Source organism: Schistocerca americana, unplaced genomic scaffold, assembly GCF_021461395.2.
Source record: "Schistocerca americana isolate TAMUIC-IGC-003095 unplaced genomic scaffold, iqSchAmer2.1 HiC_scaffold_519, whole genome shotgun sequence".
Taxonomy (NCBI): domain Eukaryota; kingdom Metazoa; phylum Arthropoda; class Insecta; order Orthoptera; family Acrididae; genus Schistocerca; species Schistocerca americana.
The window spans coordinates 55,001-70,000 of record NW_025726257.1 but is presented as its reverse complement, the minus strand read 5'-3'; the positions used below and the strand labels follow the sequence as shown (position 1 = coordinate 70,000).

The following is a 15,000-nucleotide window of genomic DNA, read 5'->3' as shown; positions in this document are numbered from 1 at the left end:
GCCTCTGCCGCACGAAGTCGTGGACCGGCAATCACTCCACCTGCACCCGTTCGTGCCCCACCCCAACCGCCCAACTCGCAACTCCAGCGGATGAACGGCGGACTTTGCTCGCACTCGCAATGTGCAATCCACCCCTATAACGTGCGTTTCATGAAGAGTTATGTCCAATATGCGACATTCCCGCTGTCCATATACATGAGCTGCGAGCTGTACCACGTACGAGCTACAGACGCGATCGCGTTGCTCGCTGTACGAATGCAGATGCTCAGCGGCAGCTAGGAGGCGCTCCATCCATGTCGGTACCGGTGAGCGTTGCACTCGCAGTCGCAAAAACGTACGGCAAGTATATTACTCGGAAGAGTCAATGACAGTCCAAGCCCCCCTGCGTGGGAAGAGTCTTCCTAGGCCATGACCCACCGGAAGGGCGCAGCGTCCCCCACCCCAGACATGTGACGTCAGACTATCGGTATTGACGACTAGACTGATTCCTTATAATCATTTGCCATACACCGGTGGAAGCTGCCGAGACGAGTAACTACATAGCGGGCTCGCCGTGTCACTAATGTACAGAGATACAATAGTTTCGACTGGAACCGGATTAAACGTATACACGGCGCTGATTAGTAATAGATAGAGCCATCAGAATACAGATAATGTATAGACCTGTCCGTATACATGCTGAAAGACTCTGCTCACAATCACACGTCAGCCAGACACTCTTATCACGCACTACTCTCTGCCTGTAACAGGCACACAGACAATATGTAAGCACCAGCATGGAACAACACCCAGTGCATCCTCTCTGCCACATTAGACAATCCACACTATCATAACCAGACCGGGAGGTCCACTCGGAAAACAGAATATCCCACCCTTCCGACAACCACCATTGCTCAGCTAAGCCACCAACACCCACACATGTCCCAGACAGGGGTGCACCCAACATCACAATACTGCCTCCTGTCACACCACACAAACAATGGCAGGAATGAAAGACACAGGTCTGCCACAAGCATGGAATCAGAGCGCCGCCTGTTATGAGCCAAAGGTGCACCCTGACGTGGCAAATCAGATGATGCCGCAGTCATTTACTTACGATAATCACAATCAACAAACCGGGCCCCCCCCCCCCCCAAGTGCCTCAACCTAACCCGTATTGTACCTTAACCTAACCCGTATTGTACCTTAACCTAACCCGTATTGTACCTTAACCTAACCCGTATTGTACCTTAACCTAACCCGTATTGTACCTTAACCTAACCCGTATTGTACCTTAACCTAACCCATATTGTACCTTAACCTAACCCATATTGTACCTTAACCTAACCCATATTGTACCTTAACCTAACCCATATTGTACCTTAACCTAACCCATATTGTACCTTAACCTAACCCATATTGTACCTTAACCTAACCCATATTGTACCTTAACCTAACCCATATTGTACCTTAACCTAACCCATATTGTACCTTAACCTAACCCATGTTGCGCCTTAACCTAACCCATGTTGCGCCTTAACCTAACCCATGTTGCGCCTTAACCTAACCCATGTTGCGCCTTAACCTAACCCATGTTGCGCCTTAACCTAACCCATGTTGCGCCTTAACCTAACCCATGTTGCGCCTTAACCTAACCCATGTTGCGCCTTAACCTAACCCATGTTGCGCCTTAACCTAACCCATGTTGCGCCTTAACCTAACCCATGTTGCGCCTTAACCTAACCCATGTTGCGCCTTAACCTAACCCATGTTGCGCCTTAACCTAACCCATGTTGCGCCTTAACCTAACCTATGTTGCGCCTTAACCTAACCTATGTTGCGCCTTAACCTAACCTATGTTGCGCCTTAACCTAACCTATGTTGCGCCTTAACCTAACCTATGTTGCGCCTTAACCTAACCTATGTTGCGCCTTAACCTAACCTATGTTGCGCCTTAACCTAACCTATGTTGCGCCGTAACCTAACCTATGTTGCGCCGTAACCTAACCTATGTTGCGCCATAACCTAACCTATGTTGCGCCTTAACCTAACCTATGTTGCGCCTTAACCTAACCTATGTTGCGCCTTAACCTAACCTATGTTGCGCCGTAACCTAACCTATGTTGCGCCTTAACCTAACCTATGTTGCGCCTTAACCTAACCTATGTTGCGCCTTAACCTAACCTATGTTGCGCCTTAACCTAACCTATGTTGCGCCTTAACCTAACCTATGTTGCGCCTTAACCTAACCTATGTTGCGCCTTAACCTAACCTATGTTGCGCCTTAACCTAACCTATGTTGCGCCTTAACCTAACCTATGTTGCGCCGTAACCTAACCTATGTTGCGCCTTAACCTAACCTATGTTGCGCCTTAACCTAACCTATGTTGCGCCGTAACCTAACCTATGTTGCGCCTTAACCTAACCTATGTTGCGCCTTAACCTAACCTATGTTGCGCCTTAACCTAACCTATGTTGCGCCTTAACCTAACCTATGTTGCGCCTTAACCTAACCTATGTTGCGCCTTAACCTAACCTATGTTGCGCCTTAACCCAACACACGTTGGGCCTTAACCCAACACACGTTGGGCCTTAACCCAACACACGTTGGGCCTTAACCCAACACACGTTGGGCCTTAACCCAACACACGTTGGGCCTTAACCCAACACACGTTGGGCCTTAACCCAACACACGTTGGGCCTTAACCCAACACACGTTGGGCCTTAACCCAACACACGTTGGGCCTTAACCCAACACACGTTGGGCCTTAACCCAACACACGTTGGGCCTTAACCCAACACACGTTGGGCCTTAACCCAACACACGTTGGGCCTTAACCCAACACACGTTGGGCCTTAACCCAACACACGTTGGGCCTTAACCCAACACACGTTGGGCCTTAACCCAACACACGTTGGGCCTTAACCCAACACACGTTGGGCCTTAACCCAACACACGTTGGGCCTTAACCCAACACACGTTGGGCCTTAACCCAACACACGTTGGGCCTTAACCTGCTCTGTAATTGTCATACGACGCGTTAAATTAGTGTAGTGTTGCCTAACTGCAACCCCCGCAATATAGTTTGCTACTCGCACTGCCCGGTCCCCAGAGTATCGCTTCATGTTAAACACCTTGCAGCTATACACTGTAATGCGGATGGCGGCAGGACGTACATGCTCAATGCCCTTCGCAGTTGTTCATTGGCATTCGCATGGCGAAGCACAGCCTACGTTGTGGTACGGCTTGTGGCAACTGTCCGCTGATGTTGTACGTCCAAATCACACACTGTACCGCACATTGGTCCTCATGTACTGAATGATACATCGTGGTACATGTGTGACCGTACCACGACTGCGCCAACAACGGCGAACCATACGGTCCAAATATTGTGCACTCAGCTACGTGTCGTCTCCCTATAAGAGCTGGATTGCAGTATGGTATGCCGTGGATGGCGATCAGCATGAGCCGTCTGTTGATGTAGTGGCGCGTGTTGTCAGACGTAGTCGTCTCTTCTCACACACCGTGATAGCATGGTGCACTGCGTTCCACATCTGCGACATGCGACAGAGGCCGGTTGACAGTCGTTCGCGCAATGGACATCGCATACGTACGGGGGCCACCTTCCACGTGTTCGCGAAGCGTGCACATGTTGTTGCGTGTATGTGGGCAGACATAGTGTGTCGTGACACCTGACACAGGCATGCAACAATCGTTGAATTTGCAAATGGCGATGGACGTCTACGTTTGCTGGTGACGTTACGCAAATGAAGAACTGGTAAACCGTTGTGGTGCGGTTGTTCTCGCTAGAGGTGAATCAGTGATGGCGACGATCGGTTGAGCTACCAACCGGTTGTTTCAGCGATACCCACCATGCCCACGAACGTGAATGGCATGTGGGTGTGAAGCGATACGCGGCGGTGGCTGGGTGGGACCGTCCCCGGCCGGTGAGGGGGGGCCTTCCGGCGTGCTGGCCGCGCGGTGCGTGGGCGCACGCGCTACAGCCGGCTGGTGGGGGCGGCCAGTGGCAGGCGCGCCGGCCGACGGAGGCGGCAGGCGGCGCAGCTGCGCGCCGGCGCACCCTGCACGCGGCGCCGTGCGGCCAAAGTAGGTCCTCGCGGGCCCGGTGCGAAGCGCGGTGGACATCTGCAGTGTGCTGGTCCGATTGAGGACTGTGTGCGCTGAGGATGCGCCGCCGCCCGGCGCTCGGCGCCGCGACGCCGTCTGCTGCTCGGTCGCCTCTGCGGTTCTCGCAGGTGGATTGTATCGCAGCTGTGCGGACGTGTTGGCGCGTGCGCTGTGCTGGGAGAGTTCGCTTCGGCACCCAAGTGGGGCTTTTGTCCTTCTGTGGCGCTGGCGTTGGAGCTGCCGGCCACCGTAGGTGGCGCGTGTTGTCTCCCGCCGGCAATGCCACGACAGCACGCTCCCGGGCCTCTGTCGGCAGCGGCAAGCTCAGTTGGGAGCACGGGTGGTCGCACCTAAAGCGTCTACTCGCCAAACTCCGGGCGATTGCGCCTCTCTCGAACCCGACCAAGTACTTAGGACGGCGCTGCGCGCCGCCGGGACCTGAGAGGGTTTCGAGGTGTATTGTGCAGGGGAGCTCAGCCTCCTCCTGTTTGCAGAATAATTGAGCGGACGCTTGCGTGTTCGCGCGGGCCCCCGGGACACACTCCCGGGCGGCCGGCTGCTCAGCTCTAGTTGACGCAGCTCCCTGGTTGATCCTGCCAGTAGTCATATGCTTGTCTCAAAGATTAAGCCATGCATGTCTCAGTACAAGCCGCATTAAGGTGAAACCGCGAATGGCTCATTAAATCAGTTATGGTTCCTTAGATCGTACCCACGTTACTTGGATAACTGTGGTAATTCTAGAGCTAATACATGCAAACAGAGTCCCGACCAGAGATGGAAGGGACGCTTTTATTAGATCAAAACCAATCGGTCGGCTCGTCCGGTCCGTTTGCCTTGGTGACTCTGAATAACTTTGGGCTGATCGCACGGTCCTCGTACCGGCGACGCATCTTTCAAATGTCTGCCTTATCAACTGTCGATGGTAGGTTCTGCGCCTACCATGGTTGTAACGGGTAACGGGGAATCAGGGTTCGATTCCGGAGAGGGAGCCTGAGAAACGGCTACCACATCCAAGGAAGGCAGCAGGCGCGCAAATTACCCACTCCCGGCACGGGGAGGTAGTGACGAAAAATAACGATACGGGACTCATCCGAGGCCCCGTAATCGGAATGAGTACACTTTAAATCCTTTAACGAGTATCTATTGGAGGGCAAGTCTGGTGCCAGCAGCCGCGGTAATTCCAGCTCCAATAGCGTATATTAAAGTTGTTGCGGTTAAAAAGCTCGTAGTTGGATTTGTGTCCCACGCTGTTGGTTCACCGCCCGTCGGTGTTTAACTGGCATGTATCGTGGGACGTCCTGCCGGTGGGGCGAGCTGAAGGCGTGCGACGCGCCTCGTGCGTGCTCGTGCGTCCCGAGGCGGACCCCGTTGCAATCCTACCAGGGTGCTCTTGAGTGAGTGTCTCGGTGGGCCGGCACGTTTACTTTGAACAAATTAGAGTGCTTAAAGCAGGCAAGCCCGCCTGAATACTGTGTGCATGGAATAATGGAATAGGACCTCGGTTCTATTTTGTTGGTTTTCGGAACCCGAGGTAATGATTAATAGGGACAGGCGGGGGCATTCGTATTGCGACGTTAGAGGTGAAATTCTTGGATCGTCGCAAGACGAACAGAAGCGAAAGCATTTGCCAAGTATGTTTTCATTAATCAAGAACGAAAGTTAGAGGTTCGAAGGCGATCAGATACCGCCCTAGTTCTAACCATAAACGATGCCAGCCAGCGATCCGCCGCAGTTCCTCCGATGACTCGGCGGGCAGCCTCCGGGAAACCAAAGCTTTTGGGTTCCGGGGGAAGTATGGTTGCAAAGCTGAAACTTAAAGGAATTGACGGAAGGGCACCACCAGGAGTGGAGCCTGCGGCTTAATTTGACTCAACACGGGAAACCTCACCAGGCCCGGACACCGGAAGGATTGACAGATTGATAGCTCTTTCTTGATTCGGTGGGTGGTGGTGCATGGCCGTTCTTAGTTGGTGGAGCGATTTGTCTGGTTAATTCCGATAACGAACGAGACTCTAGCCTGCTAACTAGTCGCGTGACATCCTTCGTGCTGTCAGCGATTACTTTTCTTCTTAGAGGGACAGGCGGCTTCTAGCCGCACGAGATTGAGCAATAACAGGTCTGTGATGCCCTTAGATGTTCTGGGCCGCACGCGCGCTACACTGAAGGAATCAGCGTGTCTTCCTAGGCCGAAAGGTCGGGGTAACCCGCTGAACCTCCTTCGTGCTAGGGATTGGGGCTTGCAATTGTTCCCCATGAACGAGGAATTCCCAGTAAGCGCGAGTCATAAGCTCGCGTTGATTACGTCCCTGCCCTTTGTACACACCGCCCGTCGCTACTACCGATTGAATGATTTAGTGAGGTCTTCGGACTGGTACGCGGCATTGACTCTGTCGTTGCCGATGCTACCGGAAAGATGACCAAACTTGATCATTTAGAGGAAGTAAAAGTCGTAACAAGGTTTCCGTAGGTGAACCTGCGGAAGGATCATTACCGACTAGACTGCATGTCTTTCGATGTGCGTGTCGTGTCGCGCAACACGCTACCTGTACGGCTCGCAGTAGCCGTGCGCCGCGTGCGGAACCACGCGTGCTTCTCAAAACTAACGCCAATGTTGTGTGGTACGAGCGCTGAAGCGCTGGAGCGGCTGGCCTGCGGCACCTGGCGCCTGGCGCCGGTTTTGAATGACTTTCGCCCGACTGCCTGTCCGCTCCGGTGTGGAGCCGTACGACGCCCATCGGCCGTGAGGCCGTTGGACACAGAACGCTTGAACAGGGGCCGCCACACGCCTACGTCCCGCCTATGCAACTGTCTTGAAAGAGACAGTGTAAACTAAGAAAAGATCACCCAGGACGGTGGATCACTCGGCTCGTGGGTCGATGAAGAACGCAGCAAATTGCGCGTCGACATGTGAACTGCAGGACACATGAACATCGACGTTTCGAACGCACATTGCGGTCCATGGATTCCGTTCCCGGGCCACGTCTGGCTGAGGGTCGGCTACGTATACTGAAGCGCGCGGCGTTTGCCCCGCTTCGCAGACCTGGGAGCGTCGCGGCCGCCTGTGGGGCCGGCCGCGCCTCCTTAAACGTGCGATGCGCGCCCGTCGCCTGGCGGTTCGCATACCGGTACTTACTCGGTAGCGTGCACAGCCGGCTGGCGGTGTGGCGTGCGACACCTCGTACAACGACCTCAGAGCAGGCGAGACTACCCGCTGAATTTAAGCATATTACTAAGCGGAGGAAAAGAAACTAACAAGGATTCCCCCAGTAGCGGCGAGCGAACAGGGAAGAGTCCAGCACCGAACCCCGCAGGCTGCCGCCTGTCGTGGCATGTGGTGTTTGGGAGGGTCCACTACCCCGACGCCTCGCGCCGAGCCCAAGTCCAACTTGAATGAGGCCACGGCCCGTAGAGGGTGCCAGGCCCGTAGCGGCCGGTGCGAGCGTCGGCGGGACCTCTCCTTCGAGTCGGGTTGCTTGAGAGTGCAGCTCCAAGTGGGTGGTAAACTCCATCTGAGACTAAATATGACCACGAGACCGATAGCGAACAAGTACCGTGAGGGAAAGTTGAAAAGAACTTTGAAGAGAGAGTTCAAAAGTACGTGAAACCGTTCTGGGGTAAACGTGAGAAGTCCGAAAGGTCGAACGGGTGAGATTCACGCCCATCCGGCCACTGGCCTCCGCCCTCGGCAGATGGGGCCGGCCGCCCGCGCGGAGCAATCCGCGGCGGGGTCGTGTCCGGTTGCCTTTCCACTCGCCGCGGGGTGGGGCCGTTCCGGTGTGCGGTGGGCCGCACTTCTCCCCTAGTAGGACGTCGCGACCCGCTGGGTGCCGGCCTACGGCCCGGGTGCGCAGCCTGTCCTTCCGCGGGCCTCGGTTCGCGTCTGTTGGGCAGAGCCCCGGTGTCCTGGCTGGCTGCCCGGCGGTATATCTGGAGGAGTCGATTCGCCCCTTTGGGCGCTCGGGCTCCCGGCAAGCGCGCGCGGTTCTTCCCGGATGACGGACCTACCTGGCCCGGCCCCGGACCCGCGCCGCTGTTGGCTCGGGATGCTCTCGGGCGGAATAATCGCTCCCGTCAGCGGCGCTTCAGCTTTGGACAATTTCACGACCCGTCTTGAAACACGGACCAAGGAGTCTAACATGTGCGCGAGTCATTGGGCTGTACGAAACCTAAAGGCGTAATGAAAGTGAAGGTCTCGCCTTGCGCGGGCCGAGGGAGGATGGGGCTTCCCCGCCCTTCACGGGGCGGCGGCCTCCGCACTCCCGGGGCGTCTCGTCCTCATTGCGAGGTGAGGCGCACCTAGAGCGTACACGTTGGGACCCGAAAGATGGTGAACTATGCCTGGCCAGGACGAAGTCAGGGGAAACCCTGATGGAGGTCCGTAGCGATTCTGACGTGCAAATCGATCGTCGGAGCTGGGTATAGGGGCGAAAGACTAATCGAACCATCTAGTAGCTGGTTCCCTCCGAAGTTTCCCTCAGGATAGCTGGTGCTCGTACGAGTCTCATCCGGTAAAGCGAATGATTAGAGGCCTTGGGGCCGAAACGACCTCAACCTATTCTCAAACTTTAAATGGGTGAGATCTCCGGCTTGCTTGATATGCTGAAGCCGCGAGCAAACGACTCGGATCGGAGTGCCAAGTGGGCCACTTTTGGTAAGCAGAACTGGCGCTGTGGGATGAACCAAACGCCGAGTTAAGGCGCCCGAATCGACGCTCATGGGAAACCATGAAAGGCGTTGGTTGCTTAAGACAGCAGGACGGTGGCCATGGAAGTCGGAATCCGCTAAGGAGTGTGTAACAACTCACCTGCCGAAGCAACTAGCCCTGAAAATGGATGGCGCTGAAGCGTCGTGCCTATACTCGGCCGTCAGTCTGGCAGTCATGGCCGGTCCTTGCGGCCGGCCGCGAAGCCCTGACGAGTAGGAGGGTCGCGGCGGTGGGCGCAGAAGGGTCTGGGCGTGAGCCTGCCTGGAGCCGCCGTCGGTGCAGATCTTGGTGGTAGTAGCAAATACTCCAGCGAGGCCCTGGAGGGCTGACGCGGAGAAGGGTTTCGTGTGAACAGCCGTTGCACACGAGTCAGTCGATCCTAAGCCCTAGGAGAAATCCGATGTTGATGGGGGCCGTCATAGCATGATGCACTTTGTGCTGGCCCCCGTTGGGCGAAAGGGAATCCGGTTCCTATTCCGGAACCCGGCAGCGGAACCGATACAAGTCGGGCCCCTCTTTTAGAGATGCTCGTCGGGGTAACCCAAAAGGACCCGGAGACGCCGTCGGGAGATCGGGGAAGAGTTTTCTTTTCTGCATGAGCGTTCGAGTTCCCTGGAATCCTCTAGCAGGGAGATAGGGTTTGGAACGCGAAGAGCACCGCAGTTGCGGCGGTGTCCCGATCTTCCCCTCGGACCTTGAAAATCCGGGAGAGGGCCACGTGGAGGTGTCGCGCCGGTTCGTACCCATATCCGCAGCAGGTCTCCAAGGTGAAGAGCCTCTAGTCGATAGAATAATGTAGGTAAGGGAAGTCGGCAAATTGGATCCGTAACTTCGGGATAAGGATTGGCTCTGAGGATCGGGGCGTGTCGGGCTTGGTCGGGAAGTGGGTCAGCGCTAACGTGCCGGGCCTGGGCGAGGTGAGTGCCGTAGGGGTGCCGGTAAGTGCGGGCGTTTAGCGCGGGCGTGGTCTGCTCTCGCCGTTGGTTGGCCTCGTGCTGGCCGGCGGTGCAGGATGCGCGCGCCTGCGCGGCGTTCGCGCCCCGGTGCTTCAACCTGCGTGCAGGATCCGAGCTCGGTCCCGTGCCTTGGCCTCCCACGGATCTTCCTTGCTGCGAGGCCGCGTCCGCCTTAGCGTGCTCCTCCGGGGGCGCGCGGGTGCGCGGATTCTCTTCGGCCGCCATTCAACGATCAACTCAGAACTGGCACGGACTGGGGGAATCCGACTGTCTAATTAAAACAAAGCATTGCGATGGCCCTAGCGGGTGTTGACGCAATGTGATTTCTGCCCAGTGCTCTGAATGTCAACGTGAAGAAATTCAAGCAAGCGCGGGTAAACGGCGGGAGTAACTATGACTCTCTTAAGGTAGCCAAATGCCTCGTCATCTAATTAGTGACGCGCATGAATGGATTAACGAGATTCCCGCTGTCCCTATCTACTCGCTGGGAAAGCGGTCTGCGTGGCGTCACCCGGGGGAGGTGTGTTGCCTCCCGACAACTGGGTTAAAACCGCCAGGAGACCCTCTGATTCCCTGAAAATTTGTCTTCAGCAGGGCTCAGAGGAACCTGAGTGGGGCGGGGACCGCAATGTCCTATCCCGTGGCCTTGACGTGGCCCTGGCGCTCAGTACCCCCACAAGATGGGGCGAAGCTAACACGGGAAGGGCCGTCCATGCATGACGTTAAAAGGCTAGCCCTTAACTGGGTGCAACCCACACTGGTCCGCACTGGCCCACCGTGAATTATCAAAAGCGGTGGGTGAGACATGGTCGGTCATGATCCCCCAGTACGTGTGGAGACCCTCCGGGGAACGTAACTCGGGTTTGAGTGCCGCACCGTCTCGTTGATGTAAAACTCCACATATAAGACCCGGACTGACTCCCTTAACACCTTCCGGGCTGCGTCGATAGGTGTGGGTTGTCGTGTGTCAAGGCAGGACGTAAAACTCCCGTCATGGCAGGACGTTAAATGCCCCCAACCCAAGCGAAAGCAAAGGGTGCATGGCGCAGGGGAAGCTGCGTTACGAGAGACATAACAGCTGTCTCTCCTGAGTTGAGCGCGGTGGCGGGGCGGGGGTATGAGGGTAAGTCTCACGACGATCCCGGAACCCTGCGGTCCTGCCACTGCAGTTCCTCACGTCATGGACGACGTTAAAAGTCCCCCAACCCAAAGCGAAAGCAAAGGGTGCATGGCGCAGGGGGAGCTGCGTCAACAAGGACACAACATCTGTCCAGTTCTTCCCACGGCTGTACTCGCTGGGGAGGGATCGTGGCCTGAGCCGGCAAAGGCTCAGCGCCATGTCGGGGATTTCGGCATGCTCCGCCAAACCAGGGCGTGGTAACACGTCCCTGGCAAGGTTAGATGGGGCCAGACCCCCGAAAGTCTGGGGGACCGACCCAGCACCTGAGTAGGGCTGGGTCCAAGGCCTTAGGGTGGAAACTCGGCCTAGTAGGGGGCGAAGGCCGAGAGGTGAATCCGCCTCTCCGGAATGCGCTGGGCATTTGCCGGGGAGGGACGGGTGAAATCCCCAGTGGCACAGTCGTGGAAGGGGACTAGTGCGCTGGAAACGGCGCGCTAAACCCGGCAGCTCACAAAGCTCTTGGTCCAGGGGCGGGACTGGTGAGCGAGCTGCAATTAGCCTCCCCCCATGCCAGAAGAGCCGGTCCGGGGAAAGAGACGGGCTCTCAACTCTTTGGTCTCTCTCAGAATCATGGCGGAAAATACAGAGAGAGAGACTTCCGAGCGATACGAGGTGAATGATGAAAATGAAATAAAGAGCGCAGCCGAAAGGCTAAAGGAGATAAATGCGCTACTGGTGACAGATAAAGGGAAGATGAGCAATGACAGACTAAATGAAATAAAAGACAAGCTGGCCCTATGGGCAATTGCCCAAAGCCAGCTTGAAGGTAGGATACAAGAGCTGGAACGACAAAATAAACAAATAATAGCCGAAAAAACAAAAACATACGCCACAGTGGTGGCAGGAGGACCACAGAAACAACAAATCAATATGAAAGAAAGTATAGAAAAAGTGACAGCAAAACAAGGAGTGGCATTATTTTTGAAGCCAAAAGAAGGACAGAGCGTAAAAGAGGTGAAGGAAATATTCACAAGAGTAATTAATCCAACCAAAGCAAAAGTCAAAATAAACAAAGTAGTAGTTGCAAAAAATGCAGTCATAGTGGAAACTCCCACCCAACAGGATAGGAACACAATAATGGGGCACAAAGATTTACAGAGATCGGTAATATGTGAGAGGACAAAGAAAAGATGGCCATTAATGACTGTATTTGATGTGTCAAATAGGTTGACACCAGAGGAACTAACGGAGTGTATTTACACTCAGAATTTTGAAGAAAAAATGAGCCCACAAGACTTCAAAAAGGAATTTAGACCAAAATTTAGAATGGGGAGAAAAGACAGAGATACGGGACATCAAGTAGTTGAGGTTTCCCCAACATTGAGAAAAGAACTCATACAAAATGGTAGAGTATATGTGGAGTATAGTTCAGTCGCGGTCAAAGATTATTGCGTGGTACCCAGGTGTCACAGATGTATGGATCTGGGTCACGTACAGAAGTACTGTACCTGGGGTGACCCCACCTGTGGTCACTGTGGAACGGACAACCACAACAAGAAAGAGTGCCCAGAGAAGAACAGACCTGAGACATGTATACCATGCAATAGAAGGGGAAAAAGAAAATGTAGAGCACCAAACTCCAAAGAATGCCCCACGTATCAGCTGTTACTAGGAAGACTTATACAAAGGACAGATTATGGAGATTAACCCCCAAGAGAAAAGAAAGAAGCATAAATCACCAAGCAAGCAACTAAGAGATACGCTAAGGGGCATGAAAATCAGAGAAGCAGTAGGGGCAAGGGAAAAAGATGCAAAAGAAATCACAGATAAACAACCTGAAAATAAGGGAACAACAAAAAACACACGGGATAACAAACGGGATAACAATCAACACAAAACATGTACAGCACAAAACTGTATTGCCAATACTCCCATTGAAAGAACACCAACACAAGGGCGACCTCGGTCGCCCGTTTTTTATGACAAGAAAATGCAGATGGAGAGCGGAGATAGAAAGCAAGAGGTGCCCAAGACACAACGAGAAACACTGATACAAGACAAGAAACAAAATACAACAAGGGATGTACAAGTACAAACAATAAGCATGATAGACGCACAAGTACAAACAATGAACACGCAAGAAGCACAAGTACAAACAGAAGGGCGACCTCGGTCGCCCATTTTTCATGAAAAGAAAATGCCGATGGAGGGCAGAGATGGGCGACCAGAGGCGCCCAGGACACAACACACTACACCAACACAGAGACAAAACAAAGACATAGAAAAGAACAACATAGGAAAGAAATACGGACGACCTCGGTCGTCCGTTTTTAATGAAAAGAAAACGCCGATGAAGGGCGAGGACGGACGACCGAGCTCGCCCAAAAGAGACCACTCAGAACATATAAAAGATAAAAACAATCAGTCAAGCAAGAGTGACACATATAATGCAATGGACCCAAAGAACACTTATAAGATATGCGAAAACGCACTGCAGATGGCAAGACTAGAAGAACCCGGTCTGCTAACCACTGCATTACGCCAACTAGTGAGAGTGGGGCACACAAACGGCTCGAGAATTACTTATCCAGCTTTGGCGGACGTTGACTGCATTCAGCTAGCCGCGGCCGGAATCCCCACGGAACACGAACAATTACAGGAAATAGTAAAGCAAGTATACGAAAGAAGAGGCGTAAAATACAATTTGGAAAATATATATATACAAATGGTAACAACATACGGCCGAATAGGATTTGACCCCAATAAGACATGGCCAGAAGATCATTACCATACATATCATCCGTAATGGATCTTTTAGTTCTCCAAATTAATACAATGAGAAGCGTACAAGTAAACTACGAGTTGCGTAAATTAGCAGAAGAACTTAAAGCTGACATACTATGCTTGCAAGAACCGTACTCCCGGGAGGGTAAAATCCCAGGAATGACAGCCACGGCTCAAATAATCATGAAGGGAGAAAGACCAATGTCTGCAATAGTAATTTTAAATAGTAATATAAGAACAATAGTATTAAATCAATTTACAAATGAACATGTTGTAACAATCGAAGTACACGCCAAAAACACTAAGTGGTATTTAGTATCAATATATTGTCAGTATAGAGAGCCAATAACTATGTACCTAGAACAACTAAAGGAAATATGTAGAACTCTACAGGGCCATCAAGTAATCATAGCAATGGATGCAAACGCAAAGTCATTCCTGTGGCACAGCGGAGAACAAGACGAAAAAGGTCAGGAATTAGAAGATGCAATAAGTGAATTAAATCTAGATATAATAAACGCACCTAGCGAGATACCAACATATTCAAATAGAGCAGGGGCAAAAACAAATATAGATGTAACACTGGCAAATAACAGGGCTACCAATAAAATAGATAAATGGGAGGTATTGGAGAATGCAACGACCAGTGATCATAATGTAATAAAGTATATACTAAAATCAGAACAGAATGTGGCGCCACAGGAATGGCTTTCAGAATATGACTATAAAAAGGTAGACTGGGAAAGACTCTCCCGGGAGTACAGCCCGCCAGAGCTGGATGAGGATCTCGAGGTTGATGAAACAGCGGAGCAGATAGTTCAAAGTATAAAGGAAGTAATAGAAGCAGTCGTACCAAAGAGAAGCAGAGTCCAAAGCGTGCACCCGGCACCATGGACTCCAGAACTAAGTGACCTACGTCAGGCTACGCGCAGGGCAAGACGCAGGTATCAGCGCACATTTAACCCACAAGACAGGGAGCATAGACTGCGTATATACAGACAACTAAGGGAGAGATATAAAAGAGAAATTATAGAAGTTAGAAAAAGAAGCTGGGAAAATTTCGTAAGAAATAACCTGGCAATGGATCCCTGGGGAAAGCCATACAAGTTAGCTAGGGAAAAAATAAGAGCTCCAACAGTCTTATCATCTATAAGAATACCAGGCGAAAATAGAATGACCACAACCAGACAAGAAACAATAACGGTGCTCCTCCAAGCCCTGCTACCGGATGATGATCCCTCTGAGGACACACCGGAGCAGGCGGCTATAAGAGAGAGAGCACAAGAAGAATACAACAACAATACAATGGTCTACCCCTTCTCACCGC

General features: G+C 52.8%; 2 non-coding genes and 1 pseudogene across 2 annotated transcripts; all 3 read left to right on the top strand.

Moving 5' to 3' along the window:
• The first annotated feature begins 4,688 nt into the window (after positions 1 to 4,688).
• Positions 4,689 to 6,598, top strand: LOC124585942. The gene has a single exon (XR_006974954.1). It is a non-coding gene; the product is annotated as a small subunit ribosomal RNA (ribosomal RNA).
• A 351-nt stretch (positions 6,599 to 6,949) lies between these two features.
• On the top strand, positions 6,950 to 7,104 carry LOC124585956. Its single transcript, XR_006974966.1, has one exon. It is a non-coding gene; the product is annotated as a 5.8S ribosomal RNA (ribosomal RNA).
• Positions 7,105 to 7,292: 188 nt separating this feature from the next.
• Positions 7,293 to 10,272, top strand: LOC124585954 (annotated as a pseudogene).
• Positions 10,273 to 15,000: the final 4,728 nt, after the last annotated feature.